General features: G+C 37.5%; 2 pseudogenes; both read right to left on the minus strand.

Annotated features, from left to right (window-relative positions):
* Positions 1 to 777: 777 nt before the first annotated feature.
* Positions 778 to 4,841, minus strand: LOC135232206 (tigger transposable element-derived protein 1-like; annotated as a pseudogene).
* A 5,633-nt stretch (positions 4,842 to 10,474) lies between these two features.
* Positions 10,475 to 11,267, minus strand: LOC100654145 (small ribosomal subunit protein uS5-like; annotated as a pseudogene).
* Positions 11,268 to 17,835: the final 6,568 nt, after the last annotated feature.

The following is a 17,835-nucleotide window of genomic DNA, read 5'->3' on the forward strand; positions in this document are numbered from 1 at the left end:
CATTACTGCCCAGTGTTCATTAATACAACTTTAATATCTTATAATATTCCATACAGCTGATTTATCATACCTTGCCTAATATGTCCCTATTACTGTCTTATAGGTGCATAAATTTTATAACTTTATACTGTTATGGATAATCGCAGGGAAAACTGAGATTTTTTTTCCTATTTTTAAAATATTATTTCCTTAAAACATATTTCCAGGAATGGGATTATTGGGCCAAACCAGAAATATTTTTTTATAGTTCTTATAATTACTCCCCTGAAATCTTGGGACCAAATTATAATGCTTTCAGAAAAGTATGAGTGTACAAATTTCACAAGAACTTCTCCAAAACAGACTTTATCCATCTTTTTTTTTTTTAATGATCTTCTGAACCTTTTTAAAGAACCATAGTAAACTTTTTTTTTTTTTTTTTTTTGGGCATTTCCCCAGTAATTTTACTAATGTCAATCAAATAACATACTTCCTGCTTCTAAGGTCTAAATGTATGGCTTGGTCATACAGAAAAGCTGTGATAAACTGTGATTGTCCAATCTCTTTGTATTAGTCAGCTTTTGCTGTATTAAAAAAAAAATCTCTGTGTGGAACAGTTTTCGTGCACCTCAGCCTAGTTAGACTGTTTAGATATCCATATCTTCTCATTCTAGGTTCCACGCTAAAGGAATTATCCCTGCCTAGGACATTCTATTTTCGTATCAAAGGAAGAAATGCAGGAGACTAAACCAAAGTAAGCCATCAACTTTGAATCTTCTACTTGGAATCAGCACAGTGTCACTTCTGTTCATAGTCCACTCGCTCAGGCAAATCAAATGGCCAAGCCTGACAAAGGGATGGGGAAATATACTCTGCCTACAAGGATGTAACTCAGGTTACATGGGCGTGAATGTGGATGCCTAATAATCCTCATATGAGATGAGAAGATAGTTGGGGATAATCCCTGAAGCCTTCTTTGCTGAGATGACACTCATTCCCTGTGCATTTTCCAATCATGGCATGTACCACATTTTATTGACATTATCTTTTGAATTAGCTGTCTTCTCTTCCCTTCGCTATGAAGCACAGTTCTACTCTGAAGCACATGAGCTGGAGTGGACTCTGTGGCAACCACATAAAAAAAAATTTTACATATATATTTTTAATAGACTTCAAGTTCCTCAAGGGTAGAGTTAGCGCTTTATTCACTTCTGTGTATTCCGAGTGCCAGAGACAGAGCACAGTATACAGTAGGTTCTCAAAATACATATATTGAACTGAATGGTTTTAGTCTGTGCTTCTCCTAGAGTAATGATCAGCTTCAATGTTCTTTGGATTTAGAACTAGAAAAAGGTAATATATGTTAATATTTTCTAAAATTTCTAGACTCCCTGATGTGCCTTTTTTAATGTAGGAAAAGATTACTAGTCATATTTATTTTTAAATTCCTTTCAGGACTACATGAGAAGTAGCAGCCTTTTCATTTGTATTAGGTAACAGTACAAGGAGCATATCAGCACTGCTCTCATTCAAACGCCCGGAGCATATTAAACTGCACTCTCTCTTAAGTCAATAGAAGCTTCCTGGTCAAGCTTGGCTTTGAAGGAGGAAGATAAATGTGTAACAGGCTGACTTCTCTACTCTCAGAGAGGGAAATTAAAAGGTCTGTTGAAGAAAAGAAATTTTCTATTAGATTATTAAAAAAGGTGTGGAGTCAGGGAGTAGAGCCCAAAGTACACGTTGTAACTATTGAAAAGATGACCTGAGATGGTTGGGGTGTTGGGGAGGGGAAATAAAATATTAAAAAGCAAAACAAATTCAAAAAGGAACTGTTACTGTCAGGGTTGAGTCATCCATTAGGCATGCCTAGAGCCCCTGATACTTGTAAGGGCCCATGAGAATTAAAACAATTTGGTATCTTAAAAGCAGAAGAAAAAATGGATATAATAATAATGAGTATATAAGAATAAATCCAGTCTGGATTATACTTGTTTTTATACTAACATGGTCATAAAATGGAAACCCTGATGGTGCGGTGGTTAAGAGCAAAGGCTGCTAACCAAAAGTCGGCAGTTTGAATCCACCATGTGCTCCTTGGAATCGCTATGGGGCAGTTCTGCTCGTCCTGTAGGGTTGTAATGAGTCAGAATCAACTCAACAACAACAGCTTGGTCATAAAATATAATTTTTAACATTTTTTATTAAGAAAGGGGCCCACAAAGGCAAAAGTGCCTACTGCCTATAAAAGTCATAGCCCAGTGTTTTTTACAGTGAGTAAATCTTTCAAGGTAGTAGCAGAGGGGACAGAGCTGTTGAACTGAACATAGGCCTCACAACTGTAGATTTGGATACATGCTCTAGGCTGTGAGTAGAACGATTTTTATCCTTTCCAACATTGTTCAGTTGTTAAGGGCAGGACTGGCCTGGGGCATAATCGTAAAGAAAATCATTTGGAGGCCTCCAGTCTCTATAAAATTTTGACATTCAGGCCATTCAATAAATATGTATTGAGTACTATTTCTTGGAAACACTATGGGGCAGTTTTACTTTGTCCTGTGAAAAATCAAAACCAAACCCACTGCCGTAGAGTTGATTCCAACTCAGAGCGACCCTATAGGACAGAGTAGAACTGCCCGATAGAGTTTCCAAGGAGAGCCTCGCGGATTCGAACTGCCAGACTCTTGGTTAGCAGCCGTAGCACTTAACCACTAGGCCACCAGGGTTTCCCTCTGTCCCATAGGGTCACTATAAATCAGAATTGACTCAATGGTAACACATTATTTATTTATTTTACTTTATAATGTGTTGGACACTGTTTCAGCCACTTAAGATACGTCAGTTAATAAAAACATAAATCTCTGCCCTATGGATCAGGGGTAGGGTAATCAAGGTGTTTTCTGTGGACCAGATAATGTCTTCGTAGGCATACCTTGGAGATACTGTGGTTTTGGGCCCGGATCACTGCAATAGAGTCACACAATTTTTTTGGTTTCCCAGTGCATATAAAAGTTATGTTTAAGCTATACTTAGTCTTTTAAGTCTTTTTTATGTCTAAAAAAAAAGTGTACATACCTTAATTAAAAAATAATTTATTGCTAAAATATGGTAACCACCATCTGAGCCTTCAGTGAGTCATAATGCTTTTGCTCATGGAAGGTTTGCCTCAATGTTGATGGCTGCTGACTGATCAGGGTGGCAGTTGCTGAACATTGGGGTCGCAGTGGCAAATTCTTAAAATAAGACAACAATGAAGTTTGCTGCATTGATTGACTCTTCCTTTCATGAAAGGTTTCTCTATAGCATGTGATGCAATTTGATAGCATTTTACTCACAGTAAAACTTCTTTCAAAATTGGAGTCAATCCTTTCAAAACCTGCCTCACTTCATCAACTAAATACTTTGTTTGCCATTTCAATAATGTTCACAGCATCTTCACCAGGAGTGGAGTCCATCTCAAGAACCCACTTTCTTTGCTCATCCATAAGTAGCAACTCTTCATCCATTCAAGTTTTATCATGAGATTGCAGCAATTCAGTCACATTTTCAGGCTGCACTTCTAATTCTAGTTCTCCTGCTATTTTCATCACATCTGCAGTTACTTCCTCCACTGAAGCCTTGAACCTCTCAAAGTCATCCATGAGGGTTGGAATCAACTTTTTACAAACTCCTGTTAATGTTGATATTTTGACCTCCTTCCATGAATCACGAATGTTCTTAATGACATCTAGAAAGGTGAATCCTTTCCAGAAGGTTTTACATTTACTTTGCCGAGATCCATCAGAGGAATCATTATCTATGGCAGATATAGCGTTACAAAATGTATTCCTTTAAGTAATAAGACTTGAAAATCAAAATTACTCCATGATCTATGGGCTGAAGAATGGAAGTTGTGTTAGTTGGCATGAAAACAACATTAACCTCCTTCTGCATCTCCATCAGAGCTCTTAGGTGACCAGGTGCATTGTTGATGAGCAGTAATATTTTGAAAGGAATCCTTTTTTCTGAGCAGTAGGTCTCAACAGTGGGCTTAGGATATTCAGTAAACCATGTTGTGAACAATATGCAGCCATCCAGGCTTTGTTGTTCCATTTATAGAGCACAGGCAGAGTGGACTTAGCATAATTCTTAAGGGCCCTAGAATTTTCATAATGGTAAATGAGCATTGGCTTTGACTTAAAGTCACCAGCTGCATTAGCCCCTAACAAGAGGTTCAGCCTGTTCTTTGAAGCTCGAAGCCAGGCATTGACTTCTCCTCTCTAGCTATGAAAGCCCTAGATGGCATCTTCTTTCAATATTAGGCTGTTTTGTCTACATTGAAAATCTGTTGTTCAGTGTAGCCACCTTCATCAATTATCATAGCTAGATCTTCTGGATAGCTTGCTGCACTTTCTACATCAGCATTTGCTTCTTCACCTTGCACTTTTATGTTATGGAGATGGCTTTCCTTCAACCTCATGAACCAACCTCTGCTAACTTCAAACTTTTCTTCTGTACCTCCCTCACCTCTCTCAGCCTTCATATAATTGAAGAGACTTAGGGCATTGCTCTGGCTTAGGCTTTGGCTTAAGGGAATGTTGTGGCTGGTTTGATCTTTGATCCAGATCACTGAAACTTTCTCTACATCAGCAATGAGGCTATTTTGCTTTGTTATCATTTGTGTGTTCCCTGGAGTAGCACTTTTAAAATTTCCTTCAAGAACTTTTCCTTTGCATTCACAACTTGGCTGTTTGGCACATGAGGCCTAGCTTTCTTCCTATCTCAGCTTTCGACATGCCTTCCTCACTAAGCTTAATCATTTCTAGCTTTTGATTTTAAGTGAGAGATATGTGACTCTTCCTTTTACTTGAACACTTAGAGGCCATCGTAGGGTTATTCCAGAGTTCTGGTGGTGCAATTGTGGAACCCTGGTGGTGTAGTGATTACGACTTGGCTGCTAACCAAAAAGTCAGCAGTTCGAATCTACCAGCTGCTTCTTGGAAAACCTATGGGGAGTTCTACTCTGTCCTATAAAAAAAATATATATATATATATAGGGCGGCTATAAACTGGAATCGACTTGATGACAATGGGTATATATATTATATATAAATATAATTTTGATATTGTCGTGTCTCAGGGAATAGGGAGGCCAGAGGAGAGGGAGTGAGACAGGGGAACAGCTGGTCAGTGGAGCAGTCAGAACACAAACAACATTTATTAGATTTGCCGTGTTACATGGTCACAGTTCTTGGCGCCCCAAAACAATTACAATAGTAAATCAAAGATCACTGACCACAGAAACCATAACAGATATAACACTAATGAAAAATTTTGAAATATTGGGAGAATTACCAAAATGTGATATAGAAACGTGAAGTCAGCACATGCTATTGGAAAAATACTACTGATATACTTGATTGATGTAGGATTGCCACAAACATTCAATTTGTAAAAAATGCAGTATTTGCAAAGTGTAGTAAATCAAAGCACAATAAAATGAAATATGCCTGTATTCTTTTCATTTAAAGTTAATTGTATACCCTCATGATTTAACAGATTGTAAATTAATAAGGAGAATGGCCAGTAATTTACCACAATGTGGAATATCCCCCATCCTTCTAACTATCCATGAGTCCATCTTATTTTTGGATACATTTCAGAGTAAATTGCTATCAGGAGACTTACTTCCATAACCTAGTACAATATTTATTTACAGTTTTCTTCTTTTGAGGTAAAATATATGTACAATCGAAAGCACAAATCTTAGGTAAACATGGGCTGAGTTTTGACAAATGTATACACCTGTATAACACAAACACCTATTTAGATTTAGAACAATGTTATCACCCAAGGAAGTTTTCTCATGCCCCTTCTCAGTCAATCAGTGCCCTCAGACCCCCCGAGCCAACCTGTAGATTAGTTTGACTGATTTAGAACTTCATGTAAGTAGAATAATACAATATGTACTCTTTTGTGTATGGCTTTTTTCAGCACATGCTTTTTGAAATTTACCTATGCTTTTGCATGTATCCATGTGTTTTTTTAATTGCAGAATAGTATTACTTCGTATGAATATATAACAGTTTATTTATCCATTTACCACTTAATAGACACTTGCCATTTCCAAATCTCAGCTATTAGTAATAAAGCTGCTATGAACATTCTTGTATAGTCTTTCAGTCTTTTTTTGGACATATATTTTTATTTCTTGTGGATAAATACCTAGGAATAGGTCATAAGGTAGGTGTAGGGTTACAAGAACTACCAGACTTTTCACTCTTTTGCACTCCCACCAAGAATGTATGAAAATCCAGTTTCTCTATGTGCTCATCAATATTTTGTATTGTCATTGTTTTTAATTTTGACCATTCTGCTGGGTGTCTTGTGGTTTCAATTTGTAGTTCCTGATAACTATTTCGAGAAGTCTTTCAAGTGATTTTTACCTATTTGTACATCTTTTTTCCTGAAGGGTCTCTTAAAATTTTTTTTACCCACATTTTTATTGTGATGATTGTATTTTTATTATTGAGTCTTTTGTAATCTTTTTCAGATATATGTTTTGCAAACATATCTCCCCTGTCTGTGGTTTGTCTTCTAATTTTCTTACAGTGTCTTTTGCTGAGGAGAAATATTAAATTTTTGAAGTCTAATTTATCCATATATTTTCGTAGTTATTGCTTTCTGTATCTAGTCTAAGAAATCTTTGTCTAACCCCAAGTCACAAAGATATTCTCTTGTATTTTCTTCTAAAAACTTTTGGTTTTAGCATTTATGGTTAGGTCTATGATTCATCTCAAATTAATCTTTGTGAACTGTGAGGTAAAAGGTCAAGGTTTATCTTTTTCCATATGGTTATCCAGTTATTGTGCCACCAATTGTTGAAAAGACTTTTCTTCTCTAATTAGATTTTGGCTTTGATGTCTTTGACAGAAATCCAGTGAATACGTGGATCTAGTTTGTTGTTTTTAGGTCCCATCAAGTCCGTTCTGGCTCATAGCAACCCTATGTACAACAGAACAAAACACTGCCCAGTCCTGCACCCTCCTCATAATTGTTGTTATGCTTGAGCCCAATGTTGCAGCCACTGTGTGAGTCCCTCTCATTGAGGGTCTTCCTCTTTTTTGCTGACCCTCTACTTTACCAAGCATGATGTCCTTTTCCAGGGACTGGTCCCTCCTGATAACATATCCAAAGTATGTGAGATGAAGTCTTGCCATCATTGCTTCCAAGGAGCACTCTGTCTGTACTTCTTCCAAGACAGATTTGTTCATTCTTCTGGCAGACCATGGTATATTCAATATTCTTCAACATAATCATAATTCAAAGACATCAATTCTTCTTTTGCCTTCCTTATTCATTGCTGAGGCAATTGAAAACACCATGACTTGGGTGAGGCACACCTTAATCTTCAAGGTGACATCCTTGCTTTTCGACACTTTAAAGAGGTCTTTTGCAGCTGATTTGCCCAGTGCAATGTGTCTTTTGATTTCTTGACTGCTGCTTCCATAAGCATAGATTTTGGATCCAAGTAAAATGAAATTCTTTACAACTTTCATATTTTCTCCGTTTATCATGATGCAGCTTTTTGGCCCAGTTGTGAGGATTTTTATTTTCTTTATGTTGAGGAGTAATCCATACTGAAGGCCGTGGTCTTTGATCTTCTTCAGTAAATGCTTCAAGCCCTCTTCACTTTGAGCAAGCTAGGTTGTGTCATCTGCATATTGCAGGTTGTTAATGAGTCTTTCTCCAATCCTGAATCCTTGTTCTTCTTCATATAGTCCAGCATCTTGGATTATTTGCTCAGCATACAGATTGAATAGGTAAGGTGAAACGATGCAGCCCTGACGCACACCTTTCCTGGCTTTAAACCACACAGTATTGTCTTGTTCTGTCCGAACAACTGCCTCTTGATCTATGTACAGGTCCCTCATGAGCACAATTAAGTGTTCTGGAATTCCCATTCTTTGGAATGTTATCCATAATTTGTTATGATCCACATAGTCAAATGCCTTTGCATAGTCAAGAAAACACAGGTAAACATCTTTCTTGTATTCTCTGCTTTCAGCCATAATTCATCTGGCTTCAGCAATGATATCCCTTGTTCCAGGTCCTCTTCTGAATTTGGCTTGAATTTCTGGTGCTTCCCTGTCCACGCACTGCTACAAAGTCTTCTGAATAATCTTCAGCAAAATTTTACTTGTTTGTGATATTAATGATATTGTTCAATAATTCCACATTCTGTTGGATCACCTTTCTTTGGAATGGGCATAAATTTGGATCTCTTCCAGTTGGTTGTTCTGGTAGCTATCTTCCAAATTTCTTGTATAGATGAGTGAGCATTTCCAGTGCTGCACCCATTTGTAGAAACATCTCAACGGGTATTCAGTCAATTCCTGGAGCCTTGCTTTTCATCAGTGTCTTCAGTACAGCTTACACTTCTTCCTTTAGCACCATCAGTTCTTCATCATATGTGACCTCCTGAAATGGTTGAAAGTTGACCAATTTTTTGGGGGATAGTGACTCTATGTGCCTCACATCTTCTTTTGATGCTCCTTCTATCATTTAATGTTTTCCCCATAGAACCCTTCAATATTGCAACTTGAATTTTTCTTCAGTTCTTTCAGCTTGAGAAATGCCGAGTGCGTTCTTTCCTTTTGGCTTTCTATCTCCAGACCTTTGCACATTTCATTGTAATACTTTAGTTTGTCTTCTTGAGCTGCCCTTTGAAATTTTCTGTTCAGCTCTTTTACTTTATTATTTCTTTGATTTGCTTTAGCTACTCTATGTTCAAGAACAAGTTTCAGAGTCTCTTCTTACATCCATTTAGGTGTTTTCTTTCTCTTCTGTCTTTTTAATGAGTTCTTGCTTTCTTCAAGTATGATGTCCTTGAACAACTCGTCTTGTCTTTAGCGTTCAATGCCTCAAATCTATTCTTGAGATGGACTGTAAATTCAGGTGGGATATACTCAAGGTCGTACCTTGTCTCTCATGGATTTGTTCTAATTTTCTTCAGCTTCAACTTGAACTTAAAAAACTTGCGTATGAGTAATTGATGGTCTGATCTGCAGTCGGTCCTTGGCCTTGTTCTGACTGATGATAAATTGAGCTTTTCCATAGTCTGTTTCCACAGATGTAGTCAATTTTATTCCTGTATATTCCATCTGGCTAGCTCCATGTGGATAGTCGAAGTTGAAAAAATGTTGTTGAAAAAATGTATTTGCAGTGAAGAAGTCATTGGTCTTGCCAAATTCTGTCTTGCAATCTCCAGCATCGTATCTATCACCAAGGCCATATTTTCCACTGCTTCTTCTTCTTTCTTTCCAACTTTCACATTCCAATCACCAGTAATTATCAATACTTCTTGACTGTGTGTTTGATCAATTTTAGACTGCAGAAGTTGATAAAAATCCTCAATTTATTCATCTTTGGCCTTAGTGGTTGGTGTGTAAATTTGAATAATAGTCGTTTCGACTGGTCTTCCTTGTGGATCTACTTTAGAACTCTCTATTCTGTTCCATCTATCTATTTTTGATTCTTAATGCCAGTATTGCACTGTTTTGATTATTGCAGGTTTCCAGTAAGTCTCATCCTTGCTCAGAGTATGTCAATTGTATCCATTTTTAAAAAGAATCAAGTTTTGCCATTTCAATTTTTTCATTGTTTATGTGCTAATCTATATCATTGATTTCTGCCTTCGTCCTTCTTCCTATTTAGTTTGTGCTTTATTTGCTCATTTTTTCTAGCTTCTTACGGTGGTAACAGAGCATCACTGAGTATAAATATATTTTTCCTTTTATAATATAAATATTTCAATCTATAATTTTCTCTAATTACCACAGCTTTACCTCCAGCACACAAATATTGATATGGTGTATTTTCATTATCATTCAATTTGATATATTTATTTATTTATTTTTCCCTCATGATTTCATCTTAGATGTGGATTGTTTACATTCCATGGAGACTTTCCTAGATTTCCTTCTGCTTTTTATTCCTATTTTAATTGTGCTTTGGTCAGGGAATACAGTCTATAAAAATTCAATTTTTTGACTATCATTAAGACTTGTGTTATGGCTTGTATGGCCTGTCATGAAGAGCATTCCATGTGCACTTGAGAATACGCATTCTGCAGTTGCTGGCTACCACCCCCCTGCCAAAAAAAATCAAACCCACTGCCATCAAGTTCATTGCAGCTATAGCGACCCTATAGAACAGAGCAGAACTGTCCCATATGGTTTCCAAGGGGCAGCTGGTGGATTCGAACTGCCAGCCTCTTGGTTAGCAGTGGTAGCTCTTAACCACTGTGCCACCATAGCTCCAAATCTCTATTAGGTCAAGTTGATTTTAAGTGTTCAGATCATCTGTATTCTTATTAACATTTTCACCTGCTGTTAAAGTCTTCAAGTTTGACTGAAGATTTATCTACTTCTAATTTTAATTATTTTGGTCTTTATGTCACACATTTTTTTAAAAAACAGACTTAATTAGTTCATTTTATTTTTCTTTTACAGAAACACTACATGGTTCTCACAGCTGGAGGCTGGGTCCTTTGCACAGAGCCTCTGGTGTGTTTTTACAAGATAGTTTGTGACTTCCTGGTATGCAGACTTGGTGAACACTGTCTCTTCCCTGCGGCCAAGGGTGAGATAGCTGTAGGTCTTGGAGACAGCATTGAAGGCGGCCTTGGTGAAGTTGCCAAGGGTGGCAATGCAGCTCCTGGCCATCAACAGCAGTTCATTGAGCATGGGGCCACAATGATGCCAGTGACTCTGGGAAGGTGGGGATGAAGCACTTTAGCACAGAGCCACAGTGGCCAGTCACCTTGCAAAGAACAACGTGGAGCTTGTCTGTCTTGTTTCCTCAGTAGCCTTCTTGCACGGGGACAACAGAGAGCTTGGCCAGAATAATGGCCCCTGCAGATGGCAGTGGCCAACTCCTTGGGGCACTTAATGCCCAGACTGACAGCACTGTTACAGTATCAATGGTAACAAATGCCTTGAATTTGATCCAGTGGCCAGCACATGTCTGGTTTTGCACAGGCACAATTTTCAAAACCTCATCTGTAAGAGATATCTCCAGGAAAAATCAATGATCTCAAGCTCCTTGATGAGCCTGGAGAAGAGATAGATCTTCAAAACTTGATCTTCGTGTCCATGACCAAGCCTCCCATCTTGGTGATGGGGAGCCTTCTTGCCCTCAGCCTTTCCTCCACAAGCTCCATGGCCTCTCCCTGGCTGTGACCACTGCTGCACACCATGACGACTAGGGAGTACTTTCGGGTGAAATGTGCAGTGCTCCCCTTCCAAGATTTAATTCTCCTACAGTTTTCTCAGGCTTTTGGTCATTCTCCAGTGCCTTTAAATAGTTGTTTTTATATTTTGTTATGAGTTTATAATTTGTATCTGTGAGGGTTATATGTCTGAGGGTTAGTTTATACATGCTACTCTGACATTACTGGAGGTGGAATCCTGTGTCCGACTGGCTTTTTAAATTGAAAACTTTAAGAATAATTCTTTGACATCGAGGTGACTATTCACATGAAGTTGCTTTATTTAAATACAGTTTCTTGTTCTCTTTTTTTTTTTTTTAACTAAACTAGCTGAATACTATTATTTCTACATTATAAACTTGATTTTTTGTATGTGTGTGTATGTGTGTGTGGATTCTAGAATGTGTCTCCTGGGAGGTAAAAGGAAGCTCAAAAAGAAAGAAATAATATACCGTTAAGAATATTTGTTCAACCTTTTGACTGATAAAATGATTTGTTCCTTTGGTTCTAGGCCATTTCTATCTACCCAAACTTTTTATCCCGTGGTAATTTCTTGGAAATAACATTGGCTTAGAAGTCAGGAAACCTGGAGTCTAGGGTTGAATCTACAATTAACTAGCTATATGACTTAGGGAAAGTTATCTGTGCCTCAATTTACCAACCTATAAAAAGAAAGGATGGAACTAAATAATCCTAAAGTCTCAGCTCCTAATCTTATAAATTTATCAACCCCGTGCTTTGACTTTTTCTCTTAGGACATCAGGTGTCCTAGTGTCATTTTAAATTTTTTCATTGCACTCTTCTTTGGCACTAATTGGATCTTCCTTCTTTTTTCCCATGCCTTATCTGGCACTCTCTCCACCTTGTTTTTCTTCTACTTATTTTCCTGCCAGTAATCACTACTGTGATGCAACAACCACTCCAAACTGCAGATACTATGACTCACTTATCTGGTGTCTGTCTTTCTCAGATCTATGGTGTCTCTGTCTTCCCAGATGCCTGTTGACAATTTTAATTAAAGAAATTGTGTATTAACTGGAGAACATAATGCTAAACTCTGGTATATTAAGATATGGAACAATTTTTTCCATGTTAAAAAAAAATGCATGCTAGCTATATCATCTCATTTCAATTTGAAGAAAAAAAATCATATATAGGATTTTCTACACTTTATGAAAAACTTTTTTTTTTTTCCTTTAGGATCTACTGCTACTTATTCACAATTAAGCATAGTTTAGCTATTATCTAATTATTGAAAAATTGTATGTTTAATGATATTATTTTTCATATACCAATATTTTATGGTGTTCCATAAGAAACATAACGAATTCCTGTAAGTCCACAATCTAAAAACATGTAAGAATTCCTGGGTAAGAATAAAGATTCTCTTTAACAAATTTCAATCCTTTGGAAAAAAAAAGTCTTGGGGAGGCGGAGCAAAGATGGTGGAATAGACAGATGCTTCCAGCGAGCCCTCTTTACAAAAAAGACCCCAAAAAACAAGTGAAACAAGTATATTTATGACAAGCTAGGAGCTCTGAGCATCAAAGGCAAGCTTAGCCAATGAACTGAGGGGTAGGGGGAGTAAGAGACCATTCAGAAGCAGAGAGGAGTTACCAGACATGAATCGCGGGAAACCCTCAGGCACCATTCCCGAGCTGCAGCAGCGGACTGTTACTAGCATTTGGCCGCAGTCTCCTCAGGGAGAAGCAGCCAGCCACATAGCCCACTCACACCTCTGGAACCTGAGGAGAAAGGTGTGCTCTCGGCAAAAGCTAAGTACTTGCATATATTTTACCTTGCCCGCCCCAACCTGAAAGCCGGCTTCAGCGGCTGAATCCCTGGGACTGAGATAGACCCAGGTGAGCACCTAGAGCCATCCTCCCAGCATTGGGGAAGGAAAAAACTTGCAACTGGGGAGAAAAGATAATTTGCTAGCTCCATTAACTGGAGGAGCTCAGGAGAAAAGCAGCTCTTGTCCAGGCATAAACCGTCCATGGACCTTGAGTACCTTTCCTTTCTGCATGGACCTGTGTGGGCCTATTTTGGGAGAATAGGCCCTTGTTCGCAAACTCCAAAAATTTCAGCTGCGTGGTGGAGAGGTGGGTGTTTGATGTTTGACATTGCTTTGCCTATTAAACAAGGTCCTCATCTACCCACATCAGGAACCTAAGGACTGGTAGCTCCACTCAGGTCACCCACCCACCAGTGACAGCGGTCCAGAGATAACTGGCACCTCCCAATCCTTACAATCAAAAACTTTGGGTGCCCATGGTCCTTCTACAGAACCCAATCACCTGCACACTCTAGGGAACAGAGATGCGTTTTCCTCAGAAACACTTGGGGGTCAGTTCTCAGCCCCCTGCCTTGTTCCAAGCATGACCCCCTGCTACAACCAGATACCGGTATATACGCCAGTCACCCCTGCCCTCTAAGACTGTAGGACAGAGCCTGTACCACACAGTTGATGATCAGCTACCCGGAAACCTGAGCTAAATTCCTACAAGAAAACTGAATGGACTCCTAGACTGATATACCTGATAACAGCTCTAGCCATCTGGGGACAGGACATGAGAACTCCAAAGGTGAAAATAATCAAGCTAACTCGCTCAAGCAACTCAAGTATACCAAAGTATACCAAAACAAAACAAAGCAAGCTGCTACGATACAGTAAGCAAGCATAAACTAATACGATAACTTATAGATGGCTCCGAGACAACAGACAATAGCAAGTGACATAAAGAAACAGGCCATGATCACCTCAACAGGCTCTCAAAACAAAGAAGCCAGGGATCATCTAGATGGAAGTGCATTCCTGGAATTACCAGATGCAGAATACAAAAGTTTAATATACAGAACCCTTCAAGACATCAGGAAGGAAATGAGGCAATACGCAGAACAAGGCAAGAAACACACAGATAAAACAACTGAAGAAATCAGAAAGATTATTCGGGAATATAATGAAAAGTTTAACAAGCTGGAAAAATCCATAGACACACAGCAATCAGAAATTCAGAAGATTAATAATAAAATTACAGAATTAGACAACTCAATAGAAAGTCAGAGGAGCAGAATTGAGCAAGTAGAAGCTACAATTTCTGAACTCGAAGATAAATCACTTGACACTAATGTATTTGAAGAAAAATCAGATAAAAGAATTTTAAAAAATGAAGAAACCTTAAGAATCATGTGGGACTCTATCAAGAGAAATAACCTAGGAGTGACTGGAGTACCAGAACAGGGAGGGATAACAGAAAATACAGAGAAAATTGTTGAAGATTTCTTGGCAGAAAACTTTCCTGATTTTGTGAAAGATGAGAAGATATCTATTGAAGATGTTCACTGAACACCACATAAGGTAGATCTTAAAAGAAAGTCACCAAGACATATTATAACCAAACTTGCCACAACCAAAGATAAACAGAAAATTATAAGAGTAGCAAGGGATAAACGAAGAGTCACCTACAAAGGAAAGCCAATAAGAATAAGCTTGGACTACTTCGCAGAAACCATGGAGGCAAGAAGGCAACGGGATGAAGTATTTAAAAAATTGAAGGAAAAAAATTGCCTGCCAAGAATTACATATCCATCAAAACTGTCTCTTAAATGTGAAGGTGAAATTAAGACATTTCCAGATAAACACAAATTGAGAGAATCATAAAAACCAAACCCAAACTACAAGAAATCCTAAAGGGAGTTCTTTGGTTAGAAAATCAATAATATCAGATATCAACCCAAGACTAGAGCACTAGGCAGAGCAACCAGAAGTCAACCCAGACAGGGAAATCCAAAAAAATAAAGCAAGATGATAAAAAAAGAAAAGAAAAGAAAAACCCAACACAGTGTAACAGCGATGTTCTTACATAAAAGGAGACAACATTAAAACAATAAAGAGCAACTAAGAAATGTAATCATACACCTTCCATATGGGGAGGAAGATACGGCGATACAAAGAAATAAAAGTTAGTTTTAAATTTAGAAAAATAGGGGTAAATAATAAGGTAACCACAAAGGAGACAACTATCCCATTCATCAAAATAAAATACAAGGGAAAAATACAGACTCAACAGAAACAAAATCAACAACAACAAATATGAGTAAAGGACAATATATAAAGAAATCTACTGAGCAGATAAAATCAAGTGGGAAAAAGAAACTGTCAACACACAAAAAAGGACATCAAAATGATAGCACTAAATTCATACCTATCCATAATTACCCTGGATGTAAATGGACTAAATGCACCAATAAAGAGACAGAGAGTGGCAGAATGGATTAAAAAACAAGGTCCGTCTATATGTTGCCTACAAAAGACACACCTTAGATTTAGAAACACAAACTAAAACTCAAATGATGCAAAAAAATATATATCAAGCAAACAACAATCAAAAAAGAGCAGGAGTAGCAATATTAATTTCTGACAAAATAGGCTTTAAAGTGAAATCCATCAGAAAGGATAAGGAAGGACACTGTATAATGATTAAAGGGACAATACACTAAGAAGATATAACCGTATGAAATATTTATGCACCCAATGACAGGGCTGCAAGATACAGAAAACAAACTTATCAGCATTGAAAAGTGAGATAGCTCCACAATAATAGTAAGAGATTTCAACACACCATTTTCAGTGAAGGACAGGACATCCAGAAAGAAGCTCAATGAACACACAGAAGATCTAAATGGCACAATCAACCAACTTGACCTCATAGACATATACAGAACACTCCACCCAACAGCAACGAACTATACTTTCTTTTCTAGTGCACATGGAACATTCTCTAGAATAGACCACATATTAGGTCATAAAGCAAGCCTTGGCAGAATTCAAAACGTTGAACATTACAAAGCATCTTCTCTGACCATAGGCCATAAAAGTGGAAATCAATAACAGGAAAAGCAGGGAAAAGAAATCAAACACTTGGAAACTGAACAATACCCTGCTCAAAAAAGACTGGATTACAGAAGACATTAAGGATGGAATAAAGAAATTCAGAGAATCCAATGAGAATGAAAATGCTTCCTATCAGAACCTTTGGGACACAGCAAAAGTGGTGCTCAGAGGCCAATTTATATCAATAAATGCACACATCGAAAAAGAAGAAAGGGCCCAAATCAAAGAATTATCCCTACAACTTGAACAAATAGAAAGAGAGCAACAAAAGAAACCCACAGGCACCAGAAGAAAACAAATAATAGAAATTAGAGCTGAACTAAATGAAATAGGAAACAGAAAAACAATTGAAAGAATTAACAAGACCAAAAGCTGGTTTTTTGAAAAACTCAACAAAATTGATAAACCACTGGCCAAACTGACAAAAAAAAACCGGAGAGGAAGCAAATAACCCGAATAAGAAATGAGATGGGCCATATTACAACAGACCCAACTGAAATTAAAAGAATCATATCAGATTACTGTGAAAAACTATACTCAAACAAATTTGAAAACCTAGAAAAAATGGATGAATTCCTAGAAACACACTACCTACCTAAACTAACACAAACAGAGGTAGAACAACTAAATAGACCCATAAAAAGAAGAGATTGAAAAGGTAATCAAAAACTCCCAACAAAAAAAAGCCCTGGTCCGGACGGGTTCACTGCACAGTTCTAGAAACTTTCAGAGAAGAGTTAACACCACTACTACTAAAGGTATTTCAGAGCATAGAAAAGGACAGACTACTACCAAACTCATTCTATGAAGCCACCATATCCGTGATACCAAAACCAGATAAAGACACCACAAGAAAAGAAAATTATAGACCTATATCCCTCATGAATGTAGATGCAAAAATCCTCAACAAAACTCTAGCCAATAGAATTCAATGACATATCAAAAAAATAATTCACCATGACCAAGTGGGATTCATACCAGGTATGCAGGGATAGTTCAAAATTAGAAAAACAATTAATGTAATCCACCACATAAATAAAACGAAAGACAAGAATCACATGATTTTATCGATTGATGCAGAAAAGGCATTTGACAAAGTTCAACACCCTTTCATGATAAAAACCCTCAGCAAAATAGGAATAAAAGGAAAATTCCTCGACATAGTAAAGGGCATTTATACAAAGTCAACAGACAAAAAAAAAACCCTAAATGGAGAGAGCCTGAAATCTTTCCCATTGAGATTGGGAACTAAACAAGGATGCCCTTTATGACCACTCTTATTTAACATTGTGTTATAGGTCCTAGCCAGAGCAATTAGGCTAGACAAACAAATAAAAGGCATCCAGATTGGTAAGGAAGAAATAAAAGTATCTCTATTTGCAGATGGCACGATCTTATACACAGAAAACCCTAAGGAATCATCAAGAAAACTACTGTAACTAATAGAAGAGTTCAGCAGAGTATCGGGATAAAAGAGAAACATACAAAAATCAGTTGGATTCCTCTACACCAACAAAAAGAACATTAAAGAGGAAATCACCAAAGAAATGCCATTTACACTAGCCCCCAAGAAGATAAAATACTTAGGAATAAATCTTACCAGAGATGTAAAAGACTTATACAAGGAAAACTACAGTACACTTCTGCAAGAAACCAAAAGAGACTTACATAAGTGGAAGAACATACCTCGCTCATGAATAGGAAGACTTAACAT

This window comes from Loxodonta africana, chromosome 7 (genome assembly GCF_030014295.1).
Source record: "Loxodonta africana isolate mLoxAfr1 chromosome 7, mLoxAfr1.hap2, whole genome shotgun sequence".
In the NCBI taxonomy this organism is placed as follows: domain Eukaryota; kingdom Metazoa; phylum Chordata; class Mammalia; order Proboscidea; family Elephantidae; genus Loxodonta; species Loxodonta africana.